General features: G+C 39.9%; 1 long non-coding RNA gene across 4 annotated transcripts; it reads left to right on the top strand.

The window, feature by feature from the left end:
- The first annotated feature begins 1,004 nt into the window (after window positions 1-1,004).
- On the top strand, window positions 1,005-6,787 carry LOC132657556 (uncharacterized). 4 transcript variants are annotated; one of them, XR_009595937.1, is made up of 5 exons: window positions 1,005-1,158; window positions 1,374-1,464; window positions 2,343-2,466; window positions 3,000-3,110; window positions 3,411-6,787. It is a non-coding gene; the product is annotated as an uncharacterized LOC132657556 (long non-coding RNA). The 4 variants fall into 4 exon arrangements; XR_009595939.1 differs by lacking the exon at window positions 2,343-2,466 and adding an exon at window positions 1,671-1,740; XR_009595938.1 differs by lacking the exon at window positions 2,343-2,466 and having other exon boundaries at window positions 3,000-3,099.
- Window positions 6,788-7,112: the final 325 nt, after the last annotated feature.

Genomic DNA, 7,112 nt, shown 5'->3' with positions numbered 1-7,112 from the left:
AAGTGTCTTACATTTACTGTGCACCTTATTTCTATTATTATTGCATCAGCTCCACCTCAGATCATCAGGTATTAGATCCTGGAGGTTGGGGACCCTGTTCTAAATAAAGAAATGGCAATGCCATGAGAAACCAACTGATTTGGATGTGGTGAACAGGAAAGAGTAAGAGCTTGGGGAGGTCACACATTCCCCATCACTCTGGAGAGATGGAGCAAGGGTTCCATGCTGGTTAGATGGACCAGTCTGGGTTTTTTTGCCCCATCATAGCTCCTTTTCATAATGATGTGTTTATAAGACTTCTTCTGCTTCTTCCATGCCTGTTAAAGATGCTGACATTAAGAGGCTGTATTGAAGTAGGAAGATGAGCTCTGGGATGCAAGGGTGACTGTGGGCTATAGCGGGCCTGTGACCTCACAATGTTTACCAGCCACTGATCACCTTGGTCGTTCATTTGCCAAGTGCTTGGAGCCATCTCAGCTATGAAAACCGCCGTATGGGTCCCAACTCTATTCTCTTTTCTATTCATCATATTTGATTAATATCATTTGAAATATCATTAAGTAATTTTAATGCAGGTGTGTGGATCCGAAGCTACTCTAGAGCTTTCCTGACATAAACATTGACAAATTACGTGTGATTTTAAGTTTGCACAAGTGATTAATCTGCTCTTCTGTGGTTGAAATTAATTATTGCTTTCATATTTACATGACTCATTCTGATATGTCCGATCATTAACACGCTGCTATTTGCCCCGGATCATTTTTAAACACAATATTGTGTATTTAAGTACAACGAGGACAAAGAACAAGAGGGAATCAGATTGGAACTTTCATATTAGGTGATGTTATTAAAATTTTTATGTATTCTGTCTTCACAGAAGTTTAATGGGATAGTATCATCACTATAATTAAGTGGACTGGTATATACTTTCCCCCAATTTATCTGTAAGTGCTAGCATGATTTACTTAAGAAAAATATATTTGGAAATTTCCACTTCCTCTTACAAGCTCTCTTATGGGAGTAAGTACAGAAGAGGCTTTTAGAAGGTCGCACGTATTCAGTAGGAAAATTCAGGGACCAGAGGGCTGACAGCCAACCTCACAGGACCTGTTGTGACTTCCTGCTGGTGGGAGGACTCACCTGCACCAGGCCAGGCAGGTGGGCGTTCATCTTACTTTCCAAGGAAAGAGGCTCTGTAACTTGGGAACAATCTGATGCTGGGGCACATTTATCATTTGAGAACACATAGTAAAAATAACTTCAGTCCAAGCTAGAGCAAGAGCATCCATTTATCAGAAGCCTATGCGGTCCTGAGCATTGTTTAGGTTCTTTACTTACACTGTCTTATATTTATCGTCATTTCCTTCTTACAGTCAACAAAACGGAGGCTTACCTCGCCTAAGGCTGGAGCTGGACAGGGTCTGCATGCTGGTGAGGAAAGTGCGATCTGCGTGTGGTGAGAATGTGAGTGATGAGAATAAAACTTAATATACTCATGTAAATGTCCTTGCTTTGGCGGGGGGGGGGGGGGCAGGAAATTGTGTGCCTTGTTGCCTGCCTTGGCAGATACAAGTAGGCAGACTCTATATTGAGTGACTTCTAGCTATTTTAGGTCAAAGCTGATCCTTCAAGTGTTCCTGCTAAAGGGTATCAGTTCTTGTTTTCTGCAGCTACGCTTGGGCATAGGTGAAAGGCAAGGAGTGTCCAGTGAGACACTGATGGACATGGACAACCTTGCAGGTGAATTGTTGAAGAACACTTATTAAATGATACCAACTGGATTTTCACTGTTATTCTCTGCATCTGTGTATTCGGTTCAGCTAATGTCCATTGCCATGTTGCTTCAGGTCCAGGGATCTTTTCCTTGGTGGCACTGAGTCCACAGACAAGTCTGTTAAGTGTGTTCTTCACCTGTGGTATCCTGCAACTCGCATTTTTTGGGTCAGCATGGTATTTGACCCTTTCCTACAATTTCCATCTCTGCTGAAATCCACCATCCCTTCAAGTCCATGGTCTGTCTTTTCCACCAGAGCCTGTAACTCATGAGTCACCGTTATTTAAAAATACTGTCTGGGAGAGACAACAGTGCGGCCACTGGAGTCTGATTCTGCTGGCCCTGTTGTCTCGTGAAGATGGCGTGTGTCTTTTTTCCTTGCCTTTTCTCCATTACTTTTAAATGAATGCTTGCTGTTAGCTGTGGAGAGTTGGACTGAGATCTGGCGTGGCCCTTCTGCTGAGCTATTGAGATGAGAGGCTGAGTTACCCTCAGCCCCAGGAGCTGCGCTGTGTTGGTCCAGGTGTTGTTCTGGCCCCTTCTGACCAGTAGCTCTGAATTCCTCCAGAATTCCCCTGAGCTGAAGGTGGACAAGTGGACGGAGCTTTTTGAGGTCCAGCTACACCCTCAGCATTCAGTTTTCCCGGCGTTTCTGAGCAGGGATGGTCCTCTCTGGGCTCTCACACTGTCTGGTAATAGATCACGCTGCTTGTGAATAGTCAGTTTTCTGATTTCCTCTAAGTTCTCATTATTAAACTAAAAAAATCTAATGGCTTTTATATTTTACCTTATATTCATTCACCTTACTGAATTCTTCTACTAAATCCAATTGTTTAGAAAGAGCTTCTTGGATTTTCTAGTTACAGAATCATCTCATAAAAAAGGAGGTATTTTTATCTTTGAAAATGCCACATGACTTATTAAACACTTTAATTACAGTGACTAGATCCTTGAAGACAATATTTAATTATAATTGTAATAGTAAGGATACATCTCTAATGTCTAACTTTAATTAAAATAGCTTCTGCATTTTACCCTTTAAAATAATAATTCCAACTGTCTTGTGTAAATAGTTATTATTGTACTTAAACAGTTCACGTATACTCTTCTTTTTTAAAACAAAGTCGAAGAGGAATGGTTAAAGAGAAGTGTTATTTAACAAGTTTTAACACTATATAAATTTTCTCTTTTATGTCTGCATGATGGAACCCACATGACCTAGCAGTGATTCATCTTTGTGCCGGCTCCATGCCCACACTTGCCCGGCTGAATGTGGCTGAAGAATAATAAATGCACCTGAGATGAATTCTCCCTTACCTTTCCAGGTGGCTCAGTGGTAAAGAATCTGTCTGCCAATGCAGGAGATGTGGGTTCAGTCCCTGGGTGGGGAAGCTCCCTTGGAGAAGAAAATGGCAACCCACTCCAGTGTTCTTGCCTGGGAAATCCAATGGACAGAGAGCCTGGTGGGCTATTGTCCATGGAGCTGCAGAGTGGGACACAGCTGAGCACACGCACACAGACCACCACCATCCTGGATTCCCAGAGTCCTCTCACTCTCTCCCTCCCCCACCTCAAACTCCCACCCTCTTCCTCCATTCTCACCCTGGTGGATCATATCCCTTTGGGTCTCTCTCAGGAGCAGGATGCCATCGGAGGAGGGTGTCCACCTCTCACGCGGACCACCTACAAGCATCTCCATATCCTCCCGTCAAGATCAGCCAAGCCGCTTCCCCTCCAGCACGTGTGTCTTAGACCCCTCGCCCCAGTTGGTCCAGGGACTTGCTCTAGGAATGCTTCCTCTTTCTTCTCATTAATTAATCTTCCCTATCTATATGTAAACATGCTGTTATCTGATCATAAACAGATAAAAATCTCTATTTTCCTGTCTCAGTATTGCCTCATTTTCTCCCTTCCTTAGAGTAAAGCTCCCCTGAGTTGTCTTAACTGCCTTTCTCCGTTTCACACCTCCCTCTGAGCAGGTCTCTGACCTCCAGGGCTCCATGAAGACAACTCTTATCTTAGATTCCCCCTTACCTATTTAAACCGTCTTGGAAATCTCCTCCAACATCACAGCTTTAGGTTACCAGGGGTAGCTCAAGACTACAAAACTGCCATTTCCAGCCAGGGAAGTCCTTCCAGGAGCTTCTTAAAAGACATACTCATCATTGCCTCTGATGCCCAGTTACCTCTCTGACCACATCGTCTTCATACCCTCCCCAGGGATTGTTTTTGTCCAGACCCATGCCTCTATGTTGCCCCTGAGGCTTTACCCTGGCTTCACCCTCTGAGTCAGGCTCCCCACCCATCTCCTCGGCCACATACACCTGGTCTGGTCTTGACTAGCAACTGGCGAGTTTCCTTCTCTGACAAATCTAAATAGACCTCTCTGTCTACATCCTGTCTTTAATTCTCCTCCATTTTCACTTACCACCATCTAACATCATAGGTACATGTCGTCTATATTCGTTTTGTTTGTTGTCGTGAGACAGGTTAGATGCTCATCTAAAAAAAATGTTCACAAATTAGGAAAATAATGCCGGAATACATTTCTAACACTTCAATAAGGTGTTTTTTTTTTTTTCTGTCTCCATAAATCAGACCCATTTATGATTTTCCTATATTGTTCTATCTTTATCAGAATTTTAAAAGAGTTATGGTGCCTTTGGGAAGTGAATTGGGAGGCCTTTCATCTCTGTTCTGAGGCCTGGGATAATTTAACTTTTCGAAGCCTCTCTCTTGAAGGTTATATAAATTCATGTTACATAAAACTCAGCTGGGACTCCATCTGTCCTTGGTGTCTTTTTCAATGGTAGATCTTTAAGTGTCTTTTTCTAAACTCTCTTATGGTAACTGATGTATTTAAGTTTCCCCTTTCTTTTTGGGTGAATTTTGGCAATATATATTTTGCTGGGAAGTCATCCATTTCCTCTAAATTTTCAAATGTCTTGTCAGAAAGTTTCATATATACATATATTTTTATGACTGCTTTAATCACTTCTACCTCTATAGTTATAGTTATCTCTTGTTTCTCTCTCCTAATTTGGTGCATTTTTTTTTGCCTTCTCTTTTTGCTTTAAACAAGCTCATGAAGCATTCATATAAATAAACTGACTCAGATTTGAATTTTAAAATTTCTGCTACCTTTAAAAATTTTCCCAGTTTTAGCTTTTGTAATTATGAATTTTTATTTCCTCTTTGTTTTGGATTTAAATTATTTTATATACTCATAGGATGAGCACAACTCTATTCTTTAACTTTCTTTGTAAATAATGATGATATTTCATGTCAATTTTTTTCTTATTCTGAAAACTACTTTCATTCCGTTCCACAGGTTTAGCTATGAAGATAGTTTATCATAACTTTTTACATCCTTGCAATTTTCCTTTTGATTTTTTCTTTGTCCAAGACTTATCTGTCTAGGAATGGTCTCCTTAATCCCCCAGGGATTATGATTATTGGTCCCTTTATATTATTAATTATCTCTGATCTTCTTAGTTCATGTTCACAGAATGAACTCAATAAAGTTTTTTTTTTTTAATGTACTTAGGCATTCTTTTGAGCTAAGAAAGTAATTTATTTTATAAATGTTCCATGAATGGGCATTAAAAAAAAATCTTTTCAAGGAATATGAGATTTCATATATACCAATTAAACCATACATACTTATTTTACTATTGTTTAGTTATTTCATGGAATTATTTTTATCTTTTAAATCTATCCAAATCTCAAAGAAGCGGTTTAAAACATCTCACTCAAATTATAATATTACCAACTTAATTTTTGCTTTATTTGCTTAGGTTTGTATGGTTTGGTACATATGAAAAACAGAAAGTCCCTCTTTATTTCTTTGTGCTTTTAATTCTAAAGTTAACATTTTCCTAGATTATAATTCTAATTTTCATTTTTGTTTCCATTTGTAGAATATCTGCCCACCCAGAGCTTGCTATTATAATGCATTTGCTATTTGGTGTCAGTATTTCCCCAATAATTCTTTCATATGGAGTGTGAGGCTGGGGTATATTTTCCAAATAACCACCTATTCATATTTTGAATGTGGTTTTGAATGATGGTGGATATTTCTCAGATATTATCTAAAGATGTTGTTATTCTAGTATTATCTAGAATCCCTTTGATCAATAGGTTTAGGATGCTTTAATGTCTTCTCATATTTATTTCTGTTTATTTCTTACAACTCATTATTTTCCTTATCTGAGGCATATCTGGGAAACTTTTCAAAGCCCATTAATGTCTTCTTTTCCTTCTAGAACTCCTGTTTTCCTTTCAGTCTTCTTTAGGAATGCTTACCTTTACTGCCTGTGATTCCAGCTCTACAATTTTGAAACATCTTTTATAAAAAAGAGTGAAATAATGCCATTTGCAAAAACAATGGATGGGCCTAGAGACTGTCATGCTAAATGAAGGAAGTCAGAAAGAGAAAGACGAATACCATGTGATGTCACTTTTGCATGGGAGCTTTCCAGGTGGCACAGTGGTAACGAATCTGCTTGCCAACACAGGAGACTTGAGGGACACGGATTCAATCCCTGGGTTGGAAAGATCCCCTGGAGAAGGAAAGGACAACCCACTCCAGTGTTCTCTCCTGGAGAATGCCATGGACAGAGGAGCCTGGTGGGCTACCATCCATGGGATCACAAAGAGTCAACAGGACGAAAACAGCTTAGTATGTCACTTGCATGTAGAATCTGCATATGACACAAACATGTGAAACAGAAAGGAACTCACAGACATAGGAGACAGACTTGTGGTTGCCAAGGGGGAGGGATGGATTGGGAGTTTGGAATTAGCAGATGCAGAGACACAGCAAGTCCTGCAGTAGAATACAGGGAACTGTATTCAATATCCTATGATAAACTACAATGGCAAAGCATGAAGAAGAATATGTATATATATATATATATGTATAACTGAATTACCTTGTTGTACAGAGGAAATAAGCATAATATTGTAAATCAAATATATTTCAATGAAATAAATTTAAAAAAATTAAGGCAATAGCATATGTTCTGAGTACGCTGGTTGGCTCAGACTGCACACGAGTCAATGGGTTCGTATCTCTATCTTCCAAGCAGAGCGGGCAGGAAGAATTAAGTGAAGGCAATCAATCTGGGATGATTTTAGAGCTTCCCAGGTGCTGAGCCACTGCTGCTGGGACTTTTCCTAAGAAGCAAACCCTCAAGAGTGGAGGATTATGCGGTTATTATCTGAGAAGGAGGAGCTCAATCTTTTAACAAAATGTGGCAGAGGAGACATTCTATGGAGACCATCTGAAACATGGCTTAGAATCATATGCTGGGACAGCTTTTGAGGAGCTGATTGA

Source organism: Ovis aries, chromosome 13 (assembly GCF_016772045.2).
Source record: "Ovis aries strain OAR_USU_Benz2616 breed Rambouillet chromosome 13, ARS-UI_Ramb_v3.0, whole genome shotgun sequence".
Lineage (NCBI taxonomy): Eukaryota > Metazoa > Chordata > Mammalia > Artiodactyla > Bovidae > Ovis > Ovis aries.
Note: the sequence above shows the minus strand (reverse complement) of the source record. Positions and strands in the feature narration are given on the sequence as shown.